The 26,843-nt window shown below is 37.0% G+C and overlaps 1 protein-coding gene across 11 annotated transcripts in view; it reads left to right on the top strand.

The window, feature by feature from the left end:
* Positions 1–26,843, top strand: part of HTR1F (5-hydroxytryptamine receptor 1F) — a 156,096-nt gene that overhangs the window by 79,712 nt on the left and 49,541 nt on the right. Inside the window, exon 1 of one of the 11 annotated variants that reach the window (XM_038581180.1) lies at positions 11,377–11,408. The exons of 9 other annotated variants lie outside the window; for them this stretch is intronic. The gene's annotated coding sequence lies outside the window, so the exon portion shown is untranslated. Of the gene's footprint in view, positions 1–11,376; positions 11,409–17,744; positions 17,788–26,843 lie in introns of those variants that run through there. One more of the 11 variants, XM_038581179.1, reaches the window with a different exon arrangement.

Raw genomic sequence — 26,843 nt, 5'->3', positions numbered from 1 at the left:
ATCCACAGAGTTGGGACCAATAATCTTGAGATCTGTGGGGAATCAGAAAAGACCCCGAATAGCCAGGGAATATTGAAAAAGACCACCAGAGCTGTGGGCATCACAATGCCGGATTTCAAGCTGTGATCATCAAGACAGTATGGTACTGGCACAAAAACATACACGTAGCTCCATGGAACAGAATAGAGAACCCAGAAATGGGCCCACAATTCTATGGTCAACTAATATTCCACAAAGCAGGAAAGACTGTCCACCGGAAAAGGGACAGTCTCTTCAATAAATGGTGCTGGGAAAATTGGACATCCACATGCAGAAGAATGAAACTGGACATTCTCTGACACCACACACAAAGATACACTCAAGATGGATGAAAGTTCTAAGTGTGAGACAACAGTCCATCAAAATCCTAGAGGAGAACACAGGCAACACCCTTTTTGAACTTGGCCAGAGCAACTTCTTCCAAGATACATCTATGAAGGCAAAGGAAACAAAAGCAAAAATGAACTATTGGGACTTCATCCAGATAAAAAGCTTCTGCACAGCAAAAGGAACAGTCAACAAAACTAAAAGACAACCTACAGAATGGGAGAAGATATTTGCAAATGACCTATCAGATAAAGGGTTAGTATCCAAGATCTATAAAGAACTTAGTAAACTCAACAGCAAAGAAACCAACGATCCAATCATGAAATGGGCAAAAGATACGAATAGAAATTTCACCAAGGAAAACAGAAATGACCCACAAGCGCAGGAGAAAATGCTCCGCATCACTTACTATCAGGAAAATACAAATCAAAACCACAATGAGATACCACCTCACACAGTGAGAATGGTGAAAATTAATGAGACAGGAAACAACAAATGTTGGAGAGGATGTGGAGAAAGGGAAACCCTCTTGCACTGTTGGTGGGAATGTGAACTGGTGCAGCCACTCTGGAAAACTGTGTGGAGGTTCCTCAAAGACTTAAGAATAGAGCTATCCCTACGACCCAGCAATTGTACCACTGGGGATTTACCCCACAGATACAGATGCAGTGAAACACCAGGGACATCTGCACCTGAATATTTATAGCAACAATGTCCACAATAGCCAAACTGTGGATGGAGCCTTGGTGTCCATCAACAGGTGAATGGATAAAGAAGGTGTGGTCTATATATACAATGGAATATTACTCAGCCATCAGAAATGATGAATAACCATCATTTGCTTCAAGTGGATGGAACTGGAGGGTATTATGCTGAGGGAAGTAAGTCAATCAGAAAAGGAGAATCATCATATGGTTTCACTCATATGGGGAATATAAAAAATAGTGAAAGGGATTATAAAGGAAAGAAGGGGAACTGAGTGGGAAAAATTAGGGAGACAAAACCTGAAAGATTCCTAACTCTGGGAAATAAAGAGTTGCAGAAGGGGAGGTGGGTGGCGGATTGGGGTGACTGGGTGACGGGCACTGAGGGGGCACTTGATGGGATAAGCACTAGGTGTTATACATATGTTGGCAAATTGAATTTAAATTAAAAGAAAAGCTAAAAAAGAAAAAAGTTCCATATCTTGTAGTGTGGTTTTCAGTTGTCTAAGTCTATCAAAAATGTATCAAATTATATATTTTAAGTGGACACAGCTTACTATACATAGATTACACCTCAATAAAGTTGATTTTAGAAGAAATACACTTTTCACCAAAATTAGAATTCTTGAAAAGACACATCCCCAAAAAAAGCAAACAGAATATATCAAAAATTTAAGTTGAATTAATAAAAATTAATTTTCTTTTGATAAATTGTGGTTTTGAAAACTTCTTAAGAGTTAAATTTTGATTTAGAAATGTTAAGTGGATTATTCCATTTACATTCTTAGTGCAAAATGAACAGATCTTGTTTAAAATTTTAAGGAGAAAGGAGAAGAGTTTTACTCAAGCCAAGTTAAGACAGCAGTCCAGAATTCACAATCTTTACAAAGAAGAAAATACTCTGGGGAAGGAACATTTTGTGCAAGGCTGTATATTTTTTTCCATAAAAAGTTACAAATCATCAAGATGAAGGACATTCCAGAAAGTTACAGATTGTACCTTATAGTTTTAGAATGTGCAAGGTTGTATGACTTTGGTCTTATGGGAATGAGGGAGGGGTTTTTTGTTTTGTTTTGTTTTTATCTTTGTATTTAGAATGCTCCCTATTGGCTATTTATTTTTAATAAGGCAGATGTACATTTCTCAGGACATTTCTGTGTCCAGAGCCCATGCTCTGAGGTTTTGTGGAGTCATTTTCACCTTCACAAATATAAGTATAGCTTCCCTGGGAGCATAGGAGCAGGGCCACAAATGTGGAAAGTTGAAAATTTCCTTTATCAACAAGAATATATATTTTTAAAATATTTCTCATATTTATTCATTGGTACCTAAAATTAAAATTTGTACTAACTCTTAAAATGGTTCAGCCAAAAAAGTGTATGTGTATGTATATACATGCATTGAGGAGCATCTCCACACATGTATCAGAGAGCGAGAGAGACTGCAAAAGAGAGAGAATATATCAAAATGTTAATAATTTGTATATATAGGTGAGCTTATGTGGGTTCTCATGTTACTGTTTTTTTCATTTTTCCTCTAGTTTTGAAATTTTCAAAGTAAACAATTGAAGTAAAATATAATCATATTATATGATTATATTATAATCATATAATATTAATGAGTCTGTGCACTGAAATTTTAATACCCAGGAAACTATTTTTTTATTTTCCTTTTTTCCCCCCAGTAAATTTTAATAACCCAGGAAGTGATATGAATATATATTTCATAAAGCATGAAATTACTAAATGAATTGAGGATGAGAAAAAAATCACTGTAAGATAAAGAACATGGACTTTATGAATTTCAAAAAAATCCACATAATCCAGGCAATTTTTATATCAAGAACTCTGATTATTTAATTATTTGGGGAGTATAAAATAATGAATGGCTATGAGCATAGGCTCTGCAGCCTATTCCTTCTTGATCCCTTACTAACTATATAACTGTTTTTTAAGATTTTATTTATTTATTCATGAGGAACAGAAAGGGAGAGAATCAGAGGCAGAGGGAGAAGCAGGCTCCCCACTGAGCAAGGAGTCTGATGTGGAACTGATCCCTGGGACCATGACCTGAGCTGAAGACAGATGCTTAACCGACTGTACCACTCAGGTGCCGTTTATATAACTTTTTTTAAAACTCGGCATTCTCATATGTAAAAATGAAGAAAATAAAAGTATTTCCTCAAGGATGTTGTAAAAATTAAATGAGTTTAAAGTGTTTAACACAATTCTCTGTACAAAGTAAAAACTCAAGAAATGTTAGCATCTATAATTCCTATTATTTTAGGAGGAACTAAAGGAGATACGTTCATAAAATTGTGAATTACTAAACTTACTATACAAAAAAAAAACTATTTTTATCCTACCACATGCCATTCCCCAGTTATTTTGGAAGACTATTTCATTTTTAGATTTTAGGCTGTTCCAAAAGACTTTAGATTTCTTTTTAAGATTTTATTTTAATTCCAATTAACATAGAGTGTCATATTAATTTTGGGTGTGCAGTATAGTAATTCAACACATCCATACATCACCCTATGCTCATCACAAGTACACTCTTTTTTTTTTTTTACAAGTACACTCCTTAATCCCCATCACCTACTTAACATATCCCTCCATCACCTCCCTTCTGGTAATCATCAGTTTGTTTTCTATAATTAAGAGTTGGTTTCTTGATTTCTCTCTCTCTCTCTCTCTCTCTCTCTCATTTTTTGCCTTTGCTTGTTTTGTGTCTTAAATTCCAAAAATAAGTGAAATCATGTGGTATTTGTCTTTGACTGATTTATTTCACTTAGCATTATATTCTCTCACTCCATCTATGCCATTTCAAATAGTAAGATTTCATTCTTTTTATGGCTGAATAATATTCCATTGTTTACACACACACACACATACACACATATATATATACAATGAAATACACTTCTTTATCCATTCATCAATTGATGGACATTTAGGCTGCTGCTATATCTTGACTATTGTAAATAATGCTGCTATAAATTGGGGGGCATGTATCCCTTTGAATTAGTGATCTTGTATTCTTTGGGTAAATACTCAGTAGTGTGATTTCTGGATCATAGGGTAACTCTATTTTTAACTTTTTGAGGAACCTCCTTGCTGTTTTTCACAGTAGTTGTACCACTTTGCATTCCCACCATCAGTGCATGAGTGTTACTTTATCTCCACATCCAAGCCAATTCCAGTTATTTCTTGTGTTGTTGATTTTAGCCATTCTGACAAGTGTGAGGTGATATCTCATTATGGTTTTGATTTACAATTTCCCTGATGATCAGTGATTATGAGCATCTTTTCACTTGTTGGCCATATAGATGTCTTCTTTGAAGAAATGTCTGTTCATACCTTCTGCCCATTTTTAGTTGGATTATTTTTTGGGGGGTGTTCTTTATATATTTTGGATACTAACCCTTTATCTGATATATTATTTGCAAATATCTCTTCCCCTTCAGTAAGTTGCCTATTAGTTTTGCTGATTGTTTCCTTTGTTGTACAGAAGCTTTTTATTTTGATGAAGTCCCAATAGTTTTTGTTTTTTGTGGGTTTTTTTTTGTTTTGTTTTGTTTTGTTTTGTTTTTTTGCTTTTGATTCCCTTGCCTCAGGAGACATATCTAGAAAGAAGTTGCTCCAGCTGATGTCAAAGAAGTTTCTGTCTGTGTTGTCCTCACGGATTTTTATAGCTTCAGATTGACAGTTATTAATTTAATTAATTAATTAATTAATTAAATACCTATAGTTAGGTATTTAATCTATCGTTAGTTTATTTTTGTGTATGGTATTAGAGAATGATCCGGTTTCATTCTTTTGCATGTTGCTGTCCAGTCTTCCAAACATCATTTGTTGAAAAAAATGTTATCTTCCCATTGTATATTCTCTCCTGCTTTGTCAAAGAGTAATTGACCAGGGGGTTCCTGGGTGGCTCGGTGGTTGAGTACCTGCCTTCGGCCCAAGGCCTGATCCTGGAGACCCGGGATTGAGTCCCACGTCAGGCTCCCTGCATGGAGCTTGCTTCTTCTTCCTCTGCCTGTGTCTCTGCCTCTCTCTGTGTGTGTCTGTCATAAATAAATAAATAAAATCTTAAAAATAAAAAAAGATCAATTGACCATATAGTTGTGAGTTTATTTCTGAGTTTTCTATTCTGCTCTATGTTCTGATCTATGTGTCTATTTTTGTGCCAGGACCATACTGTTTTGATCGCTGCAGCTTTATAACTTAAAATCTGGAATTATGATTCCTCCAGATTTGCTTTTATTTTTTAAGATTGCTTTTGGCTACATGGGATCCTTTGTGGTTCCATAAAAATTTTAGGGTTTTTTGTTCTAGTTCCATGAAAAATGATGATTTTTTTATAGGGATTGTAGTAAATGTCTACATTGTTTTGGGTAGTATAGACATTTTAACAATATTTATCCTTCCAATCCATGAGCATGGAATGTCTTCTTCATTTCTTTGTATTGTCTTCATTTTCTTTCATAAGTATTTTATAGTCTTTAGAGTATAGGTCTTTCACCTATTTGGTTAGGTTTATTGTTAGGACTCTTATTATTTTTGGTACAAGTGTAAATGGGATTGTTTTCTTAATTTCCCTTTCTGATGCTTTATTATTGATGTGTAGACATGATGGATTTCTGTACTTTGATTTTGTATCCTGCAACCTTACCAAATTAATCTATTAGTTCTAGCAGGGTTTTTTGTGGAGTCTTTAGGGTTTGCTATAGGTAGTATCATGTCATCTGCAAATAGTGAAAATTTGACTTCTTCCTTACCAATTTGGATACCTTTTCTTTTGTTATCTGATTGCTGTACTAGGACTTCCAACTATGTTAAATAGCAGTGGTGAGAGTCGACATCCTGTCTTGTTCCTGATTCCTGACCTTAGGAGAAAAGCTCTGTTTTTCCCTATTAAGGATAATGTTACCTGTTTTTCATGTATGGCCTTTATTTTTTTATTTTTATTTTTTATGTATGGCCTTTATTATGTTGAGGTATGTTCCCTCTAAACCTAGTTTGTTGAGGGATTTTATCATGAGTGGGTGTTGTACTCTGTCAAATGCTTTTTCCACCTTTTTCTTATTGATGTGATGGATCACTGATTCATTTGTGAATATTGAACCAGCCTTATCTCCCAGGAATAAATCCCATTTGGTCACGGTGAATGATTTTTTTAATGTATTGCTGAATTCATTTTACTAGTATTTTGTTGAGAATTTGGGGTTTTTTTTATTCGCATGTACTGTATTTATTCATAGTTCACTCTCTAATTCAAATACAGAGCTTTTCTTAGTGGGAATTAGACAATAAGCAAGAAAATCAATGTTCAATAATTCCAGAGTGTGATGAACCCCCGAAGGAAATAAACAGGGTCTTATCATAGAAGAATACAGAGAATGTTCTTTATTTTCTTTTTTACACTTTTTTAATTTAAATTCAATTTGCCAACATATAATACCTGAGAATTTCTTGATGATAAGGTTTTTAAAACACAAAAGATCTAAGTTTATCAATGTATGCCTAGAGAACATTCTTTTCCCTCCAAATTCGAACAAATTTTCTGAGAAGATTTAGAGGTGAAAAAATGCAATATATGTAGGTTGGAGATGCTACAAGAAAATTGTTACACAGCTAAAAGAAGCTTTTGAAATAAGGAAGGTCTGTCTGAATATCCAGACTACAGCAAATTGATTGTTTTCTTGTTTCCTTTAAATGAGCTCATGTTTAAAAAAAATAAAAAATAAAAAAAATAAATGAGCTCATGTTTGATCATTTGACATTTACTATTTGATTAATAACTGAAAACTTATTGCACTCAGTAATTGCCAGCCTGATGAGTCTGACAAGTAAAATTCTGATATGAAAATGAGATTAATAATTTAAATGTGATTTAGACATGATAGCCTTTGAATTTAGATTGAAAGTCTTACATTCAGGACCTCTGTTGAAAATATAATTTAGATTTAATTAAAATAATAAAAGTGTTTTACATTTTTATTAATATATTTTATCATTCTTTTCCTGGTATCAGATTGTCAAAAGACAACTAAAACAAAGGTGATCTTATGATTTTAATGGGAAGTTTAGAACTCTGTGTTATATATGTGTTTCTCACCTTATACATACCTTTTATACTGAACTGCCTAGTGCAGACCCAGATAATATAATGTAATCATGAATAACACCTATGCTCCTTTTAAAGAGTTTGTATTATCCAGTCAATTGCCTGTAATCTCTTCATTGATGGAGTTTGTTCTTTGTGGCATCTTGAAGAAGCAAAAACAATTCAAGATAATATTCAATACATTAATACATTTGGATAATATGCATTCCTATTTTAAAATATATACTTTAAAACTTAACTTCAAAAATATACCTGAGTAAACATACATACTTGCTCGAAACTTTTCTGTTTTCACCGAACTTCATATCTACTCATATCTATTATGGATCCTCTTAGCAATCCTTTAAGGTGTAACAGGTAATTTCAGAGATTGGAGTTTTCAAGAGGCTGATGAAATTGGGAGAGAAGAAACAAAAATTCCTTAGAGAAGGATTCTAAATAATATATGCAGATAGCTCTCCCTCCAAGAGGTGTAGCTTAGCTCCTAGTAACTTGACAGTGGAGAAACCTGGCAATACCTTAACTAAGTGACCAAGATTAAATAACTAGTAGTGTCATATGGATATCACAGACCCTCTGATATGATGGGATGAAAAGGGAACTTTTCATTATTCCAAATTATTCAAAATAAAATGGGGGGGTTGTTTTGTTTTTTGAAAAAAAGTACTCACATATTGATACCAGTGCTAGGACTGAAATAGTTCCTGATGAATGTGTTCCCCCACTCTACCTCAAAGCAATAATTTCTTAATGTACAGGAAGAAAATTGGGGGCATATATATAAAAAGAATGCTGACAGTGGTGTGTATTTTAATTTACATTCAAGTTAATAAAATGACTATTTAAATTAAATCTTCAAAAAGAAGTCCTATCTAATAAACACACATATAAATCTACTGTTTTTATTAAATTAAAAATATGCAAAAAAAATTAAAAATATGCAATTCTCCCTTGTTCTTTGATCAATGCTCAATTGACTTATAAATTTGGTAGATTAATTTCCCCTAAACATTTACCAGTATTTATGAGCCTGATTAATTCAATTTCCTTAGGTTTTTTTTTTAAGATTTTATTTATTTATTCATGAGAGACACAGAGACAGACAGAGAGGCAGAGACACAGGTACAGGGAGAAGCAGGCTCCATGCAGGGAGCCTGACGGGGGACTCATCCCAGGTCTCCAGGTTCACGCCCCGGGCTGAAGGTGACACTAAACCGCTGAGACACTGGGGCTGCCCTCCTTAGATATTTTAAATTACAGTTACAAATTTTAACACATCCAAGTCTCTCCAGCATTTCTTTTTTTTTTTTTCTCTCCAGCATTTCTAACACCTAACAAGATATTTGCAAATCTAATAAACAACCTCTTAAACACTTAACTACTACTTACAAACCTAAAATGTCTAAATTTCTAAAGTATCAAATATGTAATCAATCAAATATCATATACAAATATCTTTTTTCTTACAATTATCAATTTAAAATCATAAGTACAAAATACACATCTTTTAATTATTATTTCTTGAAATCAAAATTATAACATCAAATAATCTTGAAAAACCCCAATTAAAAACCATGAGTTTAGGAGTTCCTGGTTGGCTCAATTGGTACAGTATGTGACTCTTAACCTCAGGGCTGTGAGTTCAAGCCCCATGCTGGATGTGGAGCCTATTTTAAATTGTTTTCAAAAAATTAAAAACCATAAGCTTAATATTTCAATCACATTTTTTTAAACATTTAAATTAAAACAATAGATCCAACATAACAGATTCTTTAATGTCAAATTATCTTCAACATTTACAAACTTAATAAATAAAACACACACAAGTTACATGAGGATTAGAAAACTATTCCTAAACTTAGCATAAATGTATTATAAATGTATTACTTCCATATTTTCCCTATATGTTGTAAACATTTACATACTTGTAAACATAAGATAAACATTTTCACTGATGTAAATGACCTGCGGGGTCATTTGCAGACCACAGGGGGAAAAGGCCATCCAGGCCAGATTACAGGTGTTGGTAAACCAGGACACCAGTTTATGGGAATTTGGGTTCACCTTTCAAGATGATTTAGCAGGACCTTTTTTTATAAAGGTCTTTTCTTATAAAAAATGGAACTTTCCAAATGCTCTCCTTTTCTTGCAGACACTCTACATTATTTTTAATTTTGGTGGTCCTATGCATGCTGCAAATAATCTGCTTACACCCTGTTGGTTTCTGAACCCTTGTTATGTCTTACTTCTTATCTGTCAGGCTTATGATCATTTAAGGTCATTTTATTGATACACTGCTACATCTCATTATATGTCACCTTTTTAGCTCTTCATGGATGAATGACCTTAAAATTATTTCTTCCAGTCTCCAATTTGTTATCAGATCCTTTCATTAAGATTCACTCACTAAGACAATTATTTCAGGGAATTTTTTCAACTCAGCCACTACCTTCATAACTGCTCTCATTTGTACTTAATCTCTTTGGCTACCAAACAATGCCAGGGTAGGGGGTGGAAGAAACACAGAAAATTTAAGTCAAGGTCATGTTTCTATTGAACTGCCAATCCAACACTTATTTTCCCTCTCCCATGGGATGTCTTCTCCTCTTCCCCATATCTTGTAGAAACCTAAAGGGAAAGAACTACATTAAAATCACATTAGTGTTGCAACCCCATTTCTGATATCAGCATCCTTGTTTCTTATCAGACTCCATCAATACTTCTGTGGTTTCATTTTAATATCCAGATTCACTATAATGTTTGCATGCTTTAGGATTGCCACAAAGGCAGCAAGACATTTTATTTTATTTTATTTTATTTTATTTTATTTATGTATGTATTTATTCATTCATTCATTCATTCATTCATGAGAAACAGAGAGAGAGGCAGAGACATAGGCAGAGGGAGAAACAGGCTCCATGCAGGGAGCCCGATGTGGGACTCGATCCCGGGTCTCCAGGAGAGACCTGAGCTGAAGGCAGCGCTAAACTGCTGAGCCACCCAGGCTACCCTCAGATTATTTTTATTAATTTAATCCCTTGACTTAACATGTGAACTATGTATTGATCACTTTTTTTTAAGATTTTTATTGTATTTATTCATGAGAGAGAGAAAGGTAGAGACACAGCCTCTGAGAGAGGCTCAGACACAGGCACTGAGCCACCCAGGATCCCCTGTATGAATCACTTTGTATAATTCTCTCATTTTAAATCACCTTTACTCTCATTTTTTTTAGAGTTTTATTTTTAAGTAATCTCTACACGCAACATGGGACTTGAACTCACAACCCTAAGATCAAGAGTCATATTCTCTACTGACTACACTAACTAGGCATCCCTAAATAACTTCTTCAATTACAGACTACCTATCAATTCAACGTTGTCAAACAGGAAAGCTTATTCAATTTAATTTGACAGTAAAAAAAAATTTTTTTTTTAGTTTCTTAATAGATATAATGATCCCATGGTAATATTAGTTCTTTGAACCTATGAACTCATACCTACCCTATAAAGACTTTATCTTAATGCAATAGTACCCAATTTAGTATATAGAAACCTTTGAGATCTGATGACACCACCAGTCCAGCCTCAATTCTTATTAGCCCCCTATTGCCTGCCCTCCCCTGGACACACACATACATACTCTCACAGAAGCAACAAATTTGCTTTATCCATTTTCATATTCTTTCACAACTCTACACAAGTCATTTCTTCCATTCTATCTTCCCACTTTATCCTGACGCTGCTAATTTTTGCTATTCTCGACCAACTTTGTGATGCATATTTATGCAACCCATTTATTATACTTACCTCAGTATGTTACAGTTGGATTAAAGGCATGTCTCTCCAACATTGTAAGCCTGGCATAAACTAAGTGTTCAATAATTAGTTGATAAACCAAGTGAGTGGATGGATAGATCCATATACGGATATATGGCTGGGTAAATGAATAGATGAATAAAAAAACAGATGACTGTATGACAAGATGCATATTTGAGTGGGTATAAGTAAGACAGAATAGAATTTCCTGAGACAGACTAATATTGGGAGGAGGGGCAAGACGGCGGGAGAGCAGGGTCCCCAATCACCTGTCCCCACCAAATTACCTAGATAACCTTCAAATCATCCTGAAAATCTACGAATTCGGCCTGAGATTTAAAGAGAGACCAGCTGGAATGCTACAGTGAGAAGAGTTCGCGCTTCTATCAAGGTAGGAAGACGGGGAAAAAGAAATAAAGACACAAAAGGCCTCCAAGGGGGAGGGGCCCGCGAGGAGCCGGGCTGAGGCCGGGGCGAGTGTCCCCAGGACAGGAGAGCCGCGACCCGGAGACGCAGGAGCTGCACCAACCTTCCCGGGGGAAAGGGGCTCGCGGGGAGGTGGAGCAGGACCCAGGAGGGCGGGGATGCCCTCGGGCTCCCGGGGACACTAACAGACACCTGCGCCCCAGGAGATGCGCCGAGCTCCCTAAGGGCTGCAGCGCGCACGGGGGACCCGGAGCAGCTCCGGGGGCTCGGGGGCGGCTCCGCGGAGGGGGCTGCGGGGCGGGAGCAGCTCGGGGGGCTTGGAGGCGGCTCCGCGGAGGGGGCTGCGGGGCAGGAGCAGCTCGGGGGGCTCGGGGGCGGCTCCGCGGAGGGGGCTGCGGGGCAGGAGCAGCTCGGGGGGCTCAGGGGCGGCTCCGCGGAGGGGGCTGCGGGGCGGGAGTGCGAATCCACCAGCGCAGGCCCCGGAGCACAGGGCGCCGGGACACAGCCCAGGACCCGGCCTACCCCCAGGACAGGCAGAGGCCGGGAGGGCCCAGGACAGCGAGGACGCTCCTGCCCCGAGCTGAGCAGATCAGCGGCCCCGCCCGGAGCCTCCAGGCCCTGCAGACGGAGAGCTGCGGAGCTACTGCGGGGGCTGACTCCAGGGCTCCAGAGCTGCCCCGCCACTGCGGTTGTTCCTCCTGGGGCCTCACGGGGTGAACAACCCCCACTGAGCCCTGCACCAGGCAGGGGCAGAGCAGCTCCCCCAAGTGCAAACACCTGAAAATCAGCACAGCAGGCCCCTCCCTCAGAAGACCAGCTAGACGGACAAGTTCCAGGGGAAGTCAAGGGACTTAAAGTACACAGAATCAGAAGATACTCCTCCGTGGGTTTTTCTTTTCTTTTCTTTTCTTTTTTTCTTTTTTCTTTTCTTTTTTTTTTTTTTTTTTTTTTTTTTTAATTTTTATTTATTTATGATAGTCACACAGAGAGAGAGAGAGGGAGAGACATAGGCAGAGGGAGAAGCAGGCTCCATGCACCGGGAGCCTGATGTGGGATTCGATCCCGGGTCTCCAGGATCGCGCCCTGGGCCAAAGGCAGGCGCCAAACCGCTGCGCCACCCAGGGATCCCTTTTCTTTTCTTTTCTTTTCTTTTTGATTTCTGTTTGCTTCCCCCGCCCTTTTTTCCTTTCTTTCTTTTTCTTTCTCTTTTTCTTCTCTTTTTTCTTTTTTTTCCTTCCTTTTTTTTCTCTTTTCTTTCCTTCTTTCTCTCTCTTTTTCTCCTTTTCCCAATACAACTTGTTTTTGGCCACTCTGCACTGAGCAAAATGACTAGAAGGAAAACCTCACCTCAAAAGAAAGAAACAGTCCTCTCTCCCACATAGTTACAAAATATGGATTACAATTCAATGTCAGAAAGCCAATTCAGAAGCACTATCATAAAGCTACTGGTGGCTCTAGAAAAAAGCATAAAGGACTCAAGAGACTTCATGACTGCAGAATTTAGATACAATCAGGCAGAAATTAAAAATCAATTGAATGAGATGCAATCCAAACTAGAAGTCCTAACGACGAGGGTTAACGAGGTGGAAGAACGAGTGAGTGACATAGAAGACAAGTTGATGGCAAGGAAGGAATCTGAGGAAAAAAGAGACAGACAATTAAAAGACCATGAAGACAGATTAAGGGAAATAAACGACAGCCTGAGGAAGAAAAACCTACGTTTAATTGGGATTCCCAAGGGCGCCAAAAGGGACAGAGGGCCAGAATATGTATTTGAACAAATCCTAGCTGAAAAACTCCTAATCTGGGAAGGGAAACAGGCATTCATATCCAGGAAATAGAGAGATCCCCCCCTAAAATCAATAAAAACCATTCAACACCTTGACATTAAATAGTGAAGCTTGCAAATTCCAAAGATAGAGAGAAGATCCTTAAAGCAGCAAGACACAAGAAATCCCTGACTTTTATGGGGAGGAATATTAGGGTAACAGCAGACCTCTCCACAGAGACCTGGCAGGCCAGAAAGGGCTGGCAGGATATATTCTGGGTCCTAAATGAGAAGAACATGCAACCAAGAATACTTTATCCAGCAAGGCTCTCATTCAAAATGGAAGGAGAGATAAAGAGCTTCCAAGACAGGCAGGAACTGAAAGAATATGTGACCTCCAAACCAGCTCTGCAAGAAACATTAAGGGGGACTCTTAAAATTCCCCTTTAAGAAGAAGTTCAGTGGAACAATCCACAAAAACAAGGACTGAATAGATATCATGGTGACACTAAACTCATATCTCTCAATAGTAACTCTGAACGTGAACAGGCTTAATGACCCCATCAAAAGGCGCAGGGTTTCAGACTGGATAAAAAAGCAGGACCCATCTATTTGCTGTCTACAAGAGACTCATTTTAGACATAAGGACACCTACAGCCTGAAAATAAGAGGTTGGAGAACCATTTACCATTCAAATGGTCCTCAAAAGAAAGCAGGGGTAGCCATCCTCATGTCAGATAAACTAAAATTTACCCTGGAGACTGTAGTGAGAGATGAAGAGGGACACTATCTCATACTTAAAGGATCTATCCAACAAGAGGACTTAACAATCCTCAATATATATGCCCCGAATGTGGGAGCTGCCAAATATTTAAACCAATTAATAACCAAAGTGAAGAAATACTTAGATAATAATACACTTATACTTGGTGACTTCAATCTAGCTCTTTCTATACTAGATAGGTCTTCTAAGCACAACATCTCCAAAGAAACGAGAGCTTTAAATGATACACTGGATCAGATGGATTTCACAGATATCTACAGAACTTTACATCCAAATTCAACTGAATACACATTCTTCTCAAGTGCACATGGAACTTTCTCCAGAATAGACCACATACTGGGTCACAAATCGGGTCTGAACCAATACCAAAAGATTGGGATCGTCCCCTGCATATTCTCAGACCATAAAGCCTTGAAATTAGAACTAAATCACAACAAGAAGTTTGGAAGGACCTCAAACATCATTAGTTTCCATGAATCTTTTAATTCTTCCTTAATTTCCTGGTTGTGCCTTTCATCTTTTAGCAAGATGGTCCTTAACCTCCGCATAAGAAACAAACAATCCAATCACGAAATGGGCAAAATACATGAAGAGAAATCTCACAGAGGAAGACATAGACATGGCCAACATGCACATGAGAAAATGCTCCGCATCACTTGCCATCAGGGAAATACAAATCAAAACCACAATGAGATACCACCTCACACCAGTGAGAATGGGGAAAATTAACAAGGCTTGAAACCACAAATGTTGGAGAGGATGCGGAGAAAGGGGAACCCTCTTGCATTGTTGGTGGGAATGTGAACTGGTACAGCCACTCTGGAAAACTGTGTGGAGGTTCCTCAAAGAGTTAAAAATAGACCTGCCCTACGACCCAGCAATTGCACTGTTGGGGATTTACCCCAAAGATTCAGATGCAATGAAACGCCGGGACACCTGCACCCCGATGTTTCTAGCAGCAATGGCCACTATAGCCAAACTGTGGAAGGAGCCACGGTGTCCATCGAAAGATGAATGGATAAAGAAGATGTGGTTTATGTGTACAATGGAATATTACTCAGCCATAGGAAATGACAAATACCTACCATTTGCTTCAACATGGATGGAACTGGAGGGTATTATGCTGAGTGAAGTAATTCAGTCGGAGAAGGACAAACATTATATGTTCTCATTCATTTGGGGAATATAAATAATAGTGAAAGGGAATATAAGGGAAGGGAGAATAAATGTGTGGAAAATATCAGAAAGGGAGACAGAACATAAAGACTACTAACTCTGGGAAACGAACTAGGGGTGGTGGAAGGGGAGGATGGCGGGGGCTGGGGGTGAGTGGGTGATGGGCGCTGAGGGTGACACTTGATGGGATGAGCACTGGGTGTTATTCTGTATGTTGGTAAATTGAACACCAATAAAAATTAATTTATTTAAAAAAAAGAATTTCCTGAGACAAAGGAACCCCATTTATTCTGATGACCCAAGGTTATCTAAAATGAGAGGCAGCATGTAGAACATGTAGAAGTTTCCATGAGGACCAAACATTTAATAATATCAGAATAGGAGGTATTTGCTCCCTAACTGTATTCAAACTGTATTACAAAGCTATAGTTATAAAAATAGTGTGGTCCTGGCACAAAAACAGACACATAGAACAATATAACAGAATAAAGACCCCCAAAAGAAATGCAACCTATGTGGTCAATTAATCTACAACAAAGGAGATGAGAACAATGGTGATAAGACCATCTCTTTCAAAAATAAAAAAATAGTATTGGAAAACTGGACATCTAGATGCAAAGGAGTGAAACTGGACCACTTTCTTATACCATATATGAAAATAAACTCAAAATAGGTTAAAGATTTAAATGTAAGACCAGAACTTCTAGATGAAAACAGACAGTAAACTCTTAGACATTGGTCTGAGCAATACTTTTTTTAGATCTATCTTCTCAGGTAAGGGCAACAAAAGCAAAAATTATAAATAGGACTACATCAAACTAGAAAACTTTTGCATGGTGAGGGAAACCATCAATAAGGCAAAAAGGGAATCTACTGAATGGGAGAAGATATTAGCAAATGATATAACTGATAAGAAGTAAATATCCAAAATATATAAAGAGCTCACACAACTCAAAACTTAAAAAAAAAAACGAGCAATCCAATTAAAAAATGGGCAGAGGATCAGAAATGATATTTCTCCAAAAAAGACATACAAGTGGTCAAGAGACAATGAAAAGATGCTTAACATCACTAATCACCAGAGATATGCAGATCAAAACCACCATAAGATATTTCCTCACACCTGTCAGAATGGCTATTATAAAAAATAATTAGAAATAGCAAGTGTTGGGAAGTATGTCAAGAAGAGAGAACCCTCATGCATTGTTGGTGGGAATGCAAAATACTATAGCAAATATGGAAAACAGTATGGAGTTTCCTCAAAAAGTTAAAAATAGAACTATCATACAATCCAGCAATTCCACTACTGGACATTTATCTGAAAAAAATGAAAACACTAACTCGAAAAGATACAGACACCCCTATGTTCATTGTAGCATTATGCACAATAGCCAATCTATGAAAATAATCTAACTGTCCATTAATAGATGAATGGGAAAAGAATATGCGGGATATATATATATATATATATAAAATGGAACATTATTCAGCCATAAAGAAGAATGAAATCTTGCCATTTGCAACAACATGGATGGACCTAGGGGAAGTTATGTTAAGTGAATAGGTCAGAAAAATAACAATAATGTATGAATTCACTTATATGTGGAATCTAAAAATAAAACAAATAAACAAGCCAAACAGAAACAGATTCATAGACACAGAAAACAATCTGATAGTTGCCAATGGGGAGGATTATAGGTAGGGATAAAATAAGGGAAGAGTATTAAAAGGTACAAACTTGCAGTGATAAAATGAATAAGACACAAAGATACAATGTGCCACACAGGGAATATAGTTAATAATGTGTAACAACTTTGTATGCTGACAGATAGTAGCTAGATTTATCTTGGTGATCATTTTGTAAAGTATAAAAATGTTGAGAGTGTACTATGTTGTATACCTGAAATTAACATAATATTGTATGCCAGTTGCACTTCAAATAAATAAATAACATGAAAGGTCAATATTGATACTAATTTTATGCCTAGAAAAAAAATTTATGTATTTATTCTCTTATTTTTACATTTTTATTGTTTTTAGAGGAGGGGAGGGGCAGAGAGAAAGGGAAAGAGAGAATCTTAAGTAGGCTCCATGCCCAGTACAGAGCCTGACTGAGGGCTCAATCTCCCAACCCTGAGATCATGATCTGGGCTGAAATCAAGAGTCAATGCTTAACCAACAGGGACACCTGGGCACCTGAAAATTTTTTGAAAAGAAAAAATGTTCTAATTATAGTTCTTTATATGAACTACTTATACTTGTATCTAATTATCATTCAAGAATAAATTACTGAGGTGCCTGAATGGCTCAGTTAAGCATCTGCCTTTGGCTCAGGTCATGATCTCAGGGTCCTGGGACATATCCCCATATCAGGCTCCCTGCTCAGCAGGGAGTCTGCTTCTCCCTCTCTCTCTGCCCCTCCTCGCACCCGTGTTTTCTCCCTCTCTCTTCTTTCTCTCTCTCTCTCTCTTAAAATAAAATTTTAAAAATCTTTTTAAACATAATTTTTATTTTAGGTAAATTACTGGGACACCTGGGTGGCTCAGCTGTTAAGCATCTGCCTTCAGCTCAAGGTGTGATCCTGGGGTTCTGGGATCGAGTTCCACATCGGGCTTGGTGCGTAGAGTCTGCTTCTACCTCTGCCTGTGTCTCTGCCTCTCTCTCCCCCCCTCTCTCTCTCTCTGTTGCTCATGAATAAATAAATTAAAAAATCTTTTATAAATAAATAAATTCTATATATCATTAAATTTATGTCAGATGAACTGTTTTGCTAGAATTAAAAACAATATGCTCATGTCTCCAAGTACTTATAATTCCCATTATGTTACACTATATTTTATATTATTAGTATTACCTATGAATATGATCCATGCCTCATATTATCCTCAATGGAATACTTGTGTTTCTAGAATTGGTAACTACCTATAGCCAATCTGAACACTTCAACATATCAGGAGACCGCATTTATCATTCTCTCATTGTTACTCTGCACATGGCAATGTTGAAATCTTCCCTAAAATACCTAGTAAAATACTACTTTCTAATGATGCCTCATATGTTTAAGGCAAAAAAAAAAATCATAAAGATGTTAGGAGATTAACCAACCCTGATACTACTGGGGGTCATTGACTAATACCTCTTATGTACCAGGTAAGGTAAGGTGTCAAGCAGAGGAAACCAACATCAGACATGGCTCTTACCTTCCAGGCACTGTTTCAAGAAGAATTAGACAAAATAGCTGCTTTACATTCTTACCAGGAACCGAAATGGGCTAAAAATGAAATAATAAGTGAAAAAGCCCAAATTATAACCCAGTGTGATAGGACTTCAAAGAGAGGTCAATGCAAATATGTACCAGGTGGGCTAATTGTGTAGTCTTAGCTTTTGGAACGGTAGAGCCCAAAATTCATCTTCAGTTTCCTAGTCCTAGCCTTGTTTTCATTTTAATACATAGAAATGAGGCCCAGCAATAATAAATCACTTGAAGACGTAAGGAAGTTACTTAGCCTTCATACGTTTTGTCTCATGCTGATGCTTTTCCTATAAGCACAGAGACAATGAGTAACAATCAGTTGGCATATGTCATAAAGCTAAATCATAATTCAGGCCTTAGGAGGTTAACTACTAGTAAGATTAATGTAATATATTATTGCAATATGATTCCGTTCTCTAATATTCTAGTTATTTCGAAAAAAATAAGGTGGGCAGCCCAGGTGGCTCAGCGGTTTAGCGCCGCCTTCTGTCCAGAGTGTGATCCTGGAGTCCCACATTGGGCTCCCTGCATGGAGCCGGCTTCTCCCTCTGCCTGTCTCTCTCTCTCTCAATCCCTCTCTCTCTCTCTCATTGTCTCTCATGAATAAATAAATAAATAATCTTAAAAAAAATAATAAGGTACCTACCATGTGCTAGTTTGGCTGGTGTAACTACAGAGATAGGGTAGCTGACCACTCCCCCGCCCCTTTGTGGATTCTGTATTTCATTTTACCTGTTTTTTTTAATACTTTTGATTTATACACATATTTTTATTCATTAATCTGATTTACTTACCTGCTGAAATTCTTTTTATAAAAATGTCAATTAATAACTCAGAGAAAGTCAAATTGTATTTTAAAAATAGATGTTTGAAAGGCTAATTTAGCAGTTATTTCTGTGGCAAAGCCTTGGTTTACTGTGTGTGTTTTCCCTCCTTAAGAAATAACATCAGTCCCTTTACAAGAGAACTATTTCCCTTTTTGTTCTGAAATTGTAACAAGATTTTGCTGTGAGAAACAAAACATGAAATACACTGAATATGCTTCAGGAAGTACGTACTGACATTAAATTTTCTGTAACAGAGCTAATTGCTATCATCTGTGGTCCACTTTTAGCCTTATGAATTTTTCATTCATCAAAATTAATATAAATAACACAAGAAACATTGCCTTTGACAATGCTTGCCAAGCCAAATAAAATATTAAGGAAACCAAATCAACTTATCTTCTCAGACTCAGTAACAAAGGAAAAAATGCCCTAAGTATTTTTATGTTATCAACATTGTAATATATGCATATTTTAGGTGCACTTTCCTTTGACCACAATAAATACTATCAGAATTCTATCATTAATACAGCTTTTTAAAAATGTTCACACTTGTCTATTCTTGGTGGCCAATTCCTTGGTTTTTGTCTTATTTGTAACAAAATGGAAACCTGTTAATTTACAAAGGACCTAGTTGTACATTATAAAAATTAAAACTCATCCAGGAAAGTTATACATTCAATACTCTTTTACTAAGTAAATTTTATTGTTAGCTATTTGCTCAACGGATATACTCAATATATACACCCTTGTATTCTCCAAAGGAAAAATAGGAGAAGGCCCTCAGCAGCTTTATTTGTAATAAATCAAAACTGAAAACAGCCCATGTCCATCAATAGTAGAATGGATTACTTGTGGTATATTCATATAATATACAGCAGTAAAAAAAAAACTACCATTGCATGCAATCATATGTATATCACAATTATAATGTGGAGCAAAAGAAGCCAAGTACAATAGAATACATACATGCATATCACATGTTTCCATTTATATAAAATTCAAACACCAGCAAGCTAGTACAGTGATGGAATGAGAACAGTGATTACCTTTAGTAAGGGGGAGTGATAATGTCTGGGAGGACATAGGGAACCTTTTCAGGTGCTTACAGTGTTGTTCTACAGCCTGATCTGAGAAGTGGTTTATGATATGTTTATTTTATAAAAATCCATAAAGCTGTACACTGATAATTTGTTTAATTTTTAATTAGTTATTTCATAAAAATATTTGTCCAAAAAAAAAAGAAAAGGAAATTGGTGCCATTTACATTAAGTATAATGTAATGTAATGGTCTAGACTTACCTAACATTCCCTACTCAAAACCTGACTTTTTTCTCTTTTGTCCACTGTCTCTTGATTTTTAAAACATACCTTTCTTTTCTCTCATGGGGATATAGGTTGAGATCATAGGCTGTGACAAAAATTTTGTGTGGCCCTCACAAATAAAAGTGTTATAAAACAGATTGTACAAAGATTGGATTCCTTCCATGACAATATTGACTATCATCAAAAATTCCTTAGATGGATTTCTTCTAAAGAGTGCTATAATTGTGGCTATTTTGAACAAGTAGGAGAGCAATGCAAATCCCATTCAAGAACTTGGAGGCATAACCTTTTCTATTTTTAAAGACTTTATAAGCTCAACTGTGGATTTAAGGATGCACAGTTGGGTGATAAACCACAAAGAACTACAGGGATTTGATATCTGTGGAAGTCAACAAACTGGAAGGAGAATAAGAGCCATAATTGTGATTGGGAGCAAAGAGGGGCTTCTAGGATGGATGGCAAAATCCTCTTTCTTGACCTAGATGAGGGATACAAGAGTGGTCACCTTAAAACATTGAATGGGACACCTGGGCGGCTCAGTGGTTGAGCCTCTGCCTTTGGATCAGGGTGTGATCCGGGAGAGATGGAGTCCTACATCGGGCTCCCCACAGGGAGCCTGCTTCTCCTTCTGCCTGTGTCTCTGCCTCTCTCTGTCTCTTATGAATGAATAAATAAATAAAATTTTTAAAGAACAACTCATTGAAGTATATATTTGTTTTGTGTTTGACAATAAAAATTTTAAAATAAAGTAAAATGCTTACGTTTTCACTTGAAAAAAAAAAAGTATCCTGATATAAGATTCAGGGGAAAAAGTACCAAAGACTATAGTGGCAGACTAACTTTTCAAAACTGGTCTTCTGTAACTCAGACTCATTTAAGCTGTTTATTATAGGGTCTCATGAAGCTTATTTGTCCTTTTCTATCTGTATTGATAGCAAACTATATGTTGTGTTTACTAGAAATAACACTAATTGAACAAGTCATGATAGGACTGCTATGCCAAAATTGTCTACTCACATTCAGCATTGAAAAAATCCTTTTCTGTTGACAGTCTACTGATAATGTTGCTCAGTGAGCTGTTTTAGTTTTAATTAGTAGGAATGAAGAGTTAATGACATTTTTAATCAAATGATTTGAACATAAGATTTAAGTAGCTATGTTTTCATAATAAAAAATAATAAGTTGTCCAAAACAAAATTGATTTGCAAGATCTTTTTAAGCCATAGCAAATTTTTCAGATGCTTTGAAGGTAAAAATAACCATCATGACCATTTATTCTAAAAACAACTGTTACATATCCATCATGAGAATGCACTAGTCTAGGTTAAAAGGTATGCGAGAAAGAAGGAAGAAGTAAAGTAAATAAATAACTATATTGGAAGCAAGGGAATAAAGCAAACCATAATACTAGCAGTAAACCTAGGTAAATAACAATGTGGTTTCTGAAAGACTGTTAGCATAAAAGAGGTGGAATTCAGGCACCTAGGTGGCTCAGTCTGTTAAGCATCTAACTTCGGCTGAGGTCTTGATCCCAGGGCCTGGGATGGAGCCCTGAGTGGTGGGCTCCCTGCTCAGGGGGGGACCCTGCCTCTCCTTCTCTCTCTATCTGCCACTCTCCCTGCTTGTGTTCTCTCTCTCTCTCTCTCTCTCTCTGTAAAATAAATAAATAACCTACAAAAAAAAGCAGTGGAATAAATAGCAAAGAAATAGATCATTTTTAATATGATTTTTAAATCAAAATATAGAGTCATAAATAGCCTGACTAAATATTGAGGTATAAATTAGTGTAGGTTTCTGGAAGCAATTTGAATGTGTTTTAAATTGCTTCTTTTAAGTTTGCTCTCATACACTTTTTTTTTTTTTAGGGACAGGATATCTATACATTTTTTAAAAGAATTTTTTATTGTAGTTAAATTTGCAAACATACAGCATAACACCCAGTGCTCATCCCACCAAGTGCCCCCCTCACTGCCCATCACCCAGTTACCCCAACCCCCGAACCACTTTCCCTTAAACTACCCCTTGTTCATTTCCCAGAGTTAGGTGTCTCTCATGTCCTGTCACCCTCACTGATATTTTCACTCATTTTCTCTCCTTCCCCTTTATTCCCTTTCACTATTTTTTATATTCCCCAAATGAATGAGACCATATAATGTTTGTCCTTTTCCGATTGACATATTTCACTCAGCATAATACCCTCCAGGTCCATCCACGTTGAAGCAAATGGTGGGTATTTGTCGTTTCTAATGGCTGAGTAAGATTCCATTGTATACATAAACCACATCTTCATTATCCATTCATCTTTCGATGGAAACCGAGGCTCCTTCCACAGTTTGGCTACTGTGGACATTGCTGCTAAAACATCGGGGTGCAGGTGTCCTGGCATTTTACTGCATCTGTATATTTGGGGTAAATCCCCAGCACTGCAATTGCTGGGTCATAGGGCAGTTCTAGTGTTAACTCTTTGAGGAACCTCTGCACAGTTCTCCAGAGTGGCTGCACCAGTTCACATTCCCACCAACAGTGCAAGAGGGTTCCCCTTTCTCCACTTCCTCTGCAACATTTGCTGTTTCTTGTCTTGTTAATTTTCCCCATTCTCACTGGTGTGAGGTGGGATCTCATTGTGGTTTTGATTTGTATTTCCCTGATGGCAAGTGATGCAGAGCATTTTCTCACGTGCGTGTTGGCCATGTCTATGTCTTCCTCTGTGAGATTTCTCTTCATGTCTTTTGCCCATTTCATGATTGGATTGTTTGTTTCTTTGGTGTTGAGTTTAATAAGTTCTTTATAGATCTTGGAAACTAGCCCTTTATCTGATAGGTCATTTGCAAATATCTTCTCCCATTCTGTAGGTTGTCTTTGAGTTTTGTTGACTGTATCCTTTGCTGTGCAGAAGCTTTTTATCTTGATGAAGTCCCAATAATTCATTTTTGCTTTTGTTTCTCTTGCCTTTGTAGATGTGTCTTGCAAGAGGTTGCTGTGGCCAAGTTCAAAAATGGTGTTGCCTGAGTTCTCCTCTAGGATTTTGATGGAATCTTGTCTCACATTTAGATCTTTTATGCATTTTGAGTTTATCTTTGTGTATGGTGTAAGAGAATGGTCTAGTTTCATTCTTCTGCATGAGGATGTCCAATTCTCCCACCACCATTAATTGAAGAGACTCTCTTTTTTCCAGTGGATAGTATTTCCTGCTTTGTTGAATATTAGTTAACCATAAAGGTCCACTTCTGGATTCTGTTCCATTGATCTATGTGTCTGTTTTTGTGCCAGTACCATACTGTCTTGATGATCACAGCTTTGTAGTACAACTTGAAATCTGGGATTGTGATGCCCCTGGCACTGGTTTTCTTTTTCAATATTCCCCTGGCCTTCAGGGTCTTTTCTGATTGCACACAAATTTTAAGATGATTTGTTCCAACTCTGAAGAAAGTCCATGGTATTTTGACAGTGATTGCATTAAATGTGTAAATTGCTCTGGGTAGCATTGACATTTTCACACTATTAATTCTTCCAATCCATGAGCATGGAATATTTTTCCATCTCTTTGTGTCTTCCTCAATTTCTTTCAGAAGTGTTCTGTAGTTTTTAGGGTATAGATCCTTTCCCTCTTTGGTTAGGTTTATTCCTAGGTATCATATGCTTTTGGGTGCAATTGTAAATGGGGTTGCCTCCTTAATTTCTCTTTCTTCAGTCTCATTGTGAGTGTATAGAAATGCCACTGATTTCTGGGCACTGATTTTGTACCCTGCCGCACTGCCGAATTACTGTATGAGTTCTAGCAATCTTGGGGTGGAGTCTTTTGTGTCTTCTATGTACAGTATCACGTCATCGGCGAAGAGGGAGAGTTTGACTTCTTCTTTGCCAATTTGAATGCCTTTGATTTCTTTTTGTTGCCCGATTGCTGAGGCTAGGACTTCCAGTACTATGTTGAATAGCAGTGGTGAGAGTGGACATCCCTGTCGTGTTCCTGAACTTAGGGGAAGGCTCCCAGTGTTTCCCCATGAAGAATGATATTTGCTATGGGATTTTTGTAGATGGCTTTTAAGATGCTGAAGAATATTCCCTCTATCCCTACACTCTGAAGAGTTTTGATCAGGAATGGATGCTGTATTTTGTCAAATGCTTTCTCTCTATCTATTGAAAGGATATCATTCTCGTTTTTTATCTTGTTGATATGTCTATCACGTTGATTGCTTTACGAGTGTTGAACCAGCCTTGCATCCCGGGGATAAATCCCACTTGGTCATGGTGAATAATCTTCTTAATGTATTGTTGGATCCTACTGGCTAGTATCTTGTTGAAAATTTTTGCATCTGTGTTCATCGGGGATATTGGTCTATAATTCTCCTTTTTGGTGGGGTCTTTGTCTGGTTTTGGAATTAAAGTGATGCTGGCCTCATAAAACAAGTTTGGAAGTATTCCGTCCCTTTCTATCTTTTGGAAAGCTTTAGTAAATAGGTATTGTTTCTTCTCTAAACGTTTGATAGAATTCCCCTGGGAAGCCATCTGGCCCTGGACTTTTGTATCTTGGGAGGTTTTTGATGACTGTTTCAAATACCCCCCTGGTTATCGGCCTGTTAAGGTTTTTTATTTCTTCCTGTTCCAGTTTTGATAGTTTGTGGTTTTCCAGAAATGTGTCCATTTCTTCTAGATTGCCTAATTTATTGGCATATAGCTGCTCATAATATGTTTTTAAAATCATTTGTATTTCCTTGGTATTGGTGGTGATCTCTCCTTTTTCGTTCATGATTTTATTAATTTGAGTCTTTTCTTTTTAATAAGGCTGGCTAATGGTTTATCTATCTTATTACTTCTTTCAAAGAACCAACTCCTGGTTTTGTTGATCTGTTCTACAGTTCTTCTGGTCTCTATTTCATTGAGTTCTGCTCAAATCCTTATTAAATCTCCTCTTCTGCTTAGTGTAGGTTTTTTTTTTGTTTTTTTTTTTGTTTGTTTGTTTTGTTTTTAGTGTAGGTTTTATTTGCTGTTCTTTCTCCGGTTTCTTTACTGTGAGGTTAGCTTGTGTATTTGAGTTTTTTCCAATTTTTTGACAGATGCTTGTATTGGCATGTATTTCCATCTTAGGACCACCTTTGTTGTATTCCAAAGATTTTGAATGGTTGTATCTTCATATCCATTAGTTTCCATGAATCTCTTTTATTCTTCTCTAATTTCCTGATTGGCCCATTCATCTTTTAGTAGGATACTCTTTAACCTCCATGTGTCTGAGTTTCTTCCAAATTTCTTCTTGTGGTTGCGTTCTAGTTCCAAAGCATTGTGGTCTGAAAATATGAAGGGAACAATCCCAATCATTTGGTATCAATTGAGACCTGATTTGTGACCCAGTATGTAGTCTATTCTGGAGAAAGTTCCATGTGCACTGAGAAGAATGTGTATTCAGTTGTGTTCTGATGGAAATTTCTGTAGATATCTGTGAAATCCATCCGGTCCAGTGTATCATTTAAAGCTCTTGTTTCTTTGGAGATGTTGTGCTCAGAAAATCTGTCATTTGCAGAAAGTGCTGTGTTGCAGTCTCCCAGTATTAGGTCATTATTATTTAAGTATGTCTTTACTTTGAATATTAATTGATTGATATACCTGACAGCTCCCACATTAGGGGAATAAATATTCATGATTATTAGGTCTTCTTGTTGGATAGATCCTTTAAGTATGATACAGTGTCCCTCTTCATCTCTTACTACAGTCTTTGGGATAAACTTTAATTTATCTGATATAAGGATGGCTACCCCTGCTTTCTTTTGTGGACCATTTGAATGTTAGATCGTTCTCCAATCTTTTATTTCAGACTGTAGGTGTCCTTATGTATACAATGAGTCTATGTAAACAGTAAATAGATGGGTCTTGCTTTTTTATCCAGTCTGAAACCCTACGCCTTTTGATCAGGTCATTAAGCCCATTCAAGTTCAGAGTAACTATTGAAAGATATGAATTTACGGTCATCATAATACCTATTCAGTCCCTGTGCTTGTGGATTATTTATTTAGGCTTCCTCTTTCTTTGAGAGTCCTCCTTCATATTTCTTGCAGAGCTGGTTTGATGGTCACATATTCTTTCAGTTTCTGCCTATCTTGGAAGTTCTTTATCTCTCTTTCTATTCTGAATGACAGCCTTGCTGGATAAAATATTCTTGGTTGCATATTCTTCTTATTTAGGACCCTGAATATATCTTGCCAGCCCTTTCTGGCCTGCCAGGTCTCTGTGGAGAGGTCTGTTGTTATTCTGATACTTCTCCCCATAAATGTTAAGGA

This window comes from Canis lupus, chromosome 31, assembly GCF_011100685.1.
Source record: "Canis lupus familiaris isolate Mischka breed German Shepherd chromosome 31, alternate assembly UU_Cfam_GSD_1.0, whole genome shotgun sequence".
In the NCBI taxonomy this organism is placed as follows: domain Eukaryota; kingdom Metazoa; phylum Chordata; class Mammalia; order Carnivora; family Canidae; genus Canis; species Canis lupus.
The sequence above is the reverse complement of the archived record's forward strand: the minus strand, read 5'-3'. Positions and strand labels throughout refer to the sequence as shown.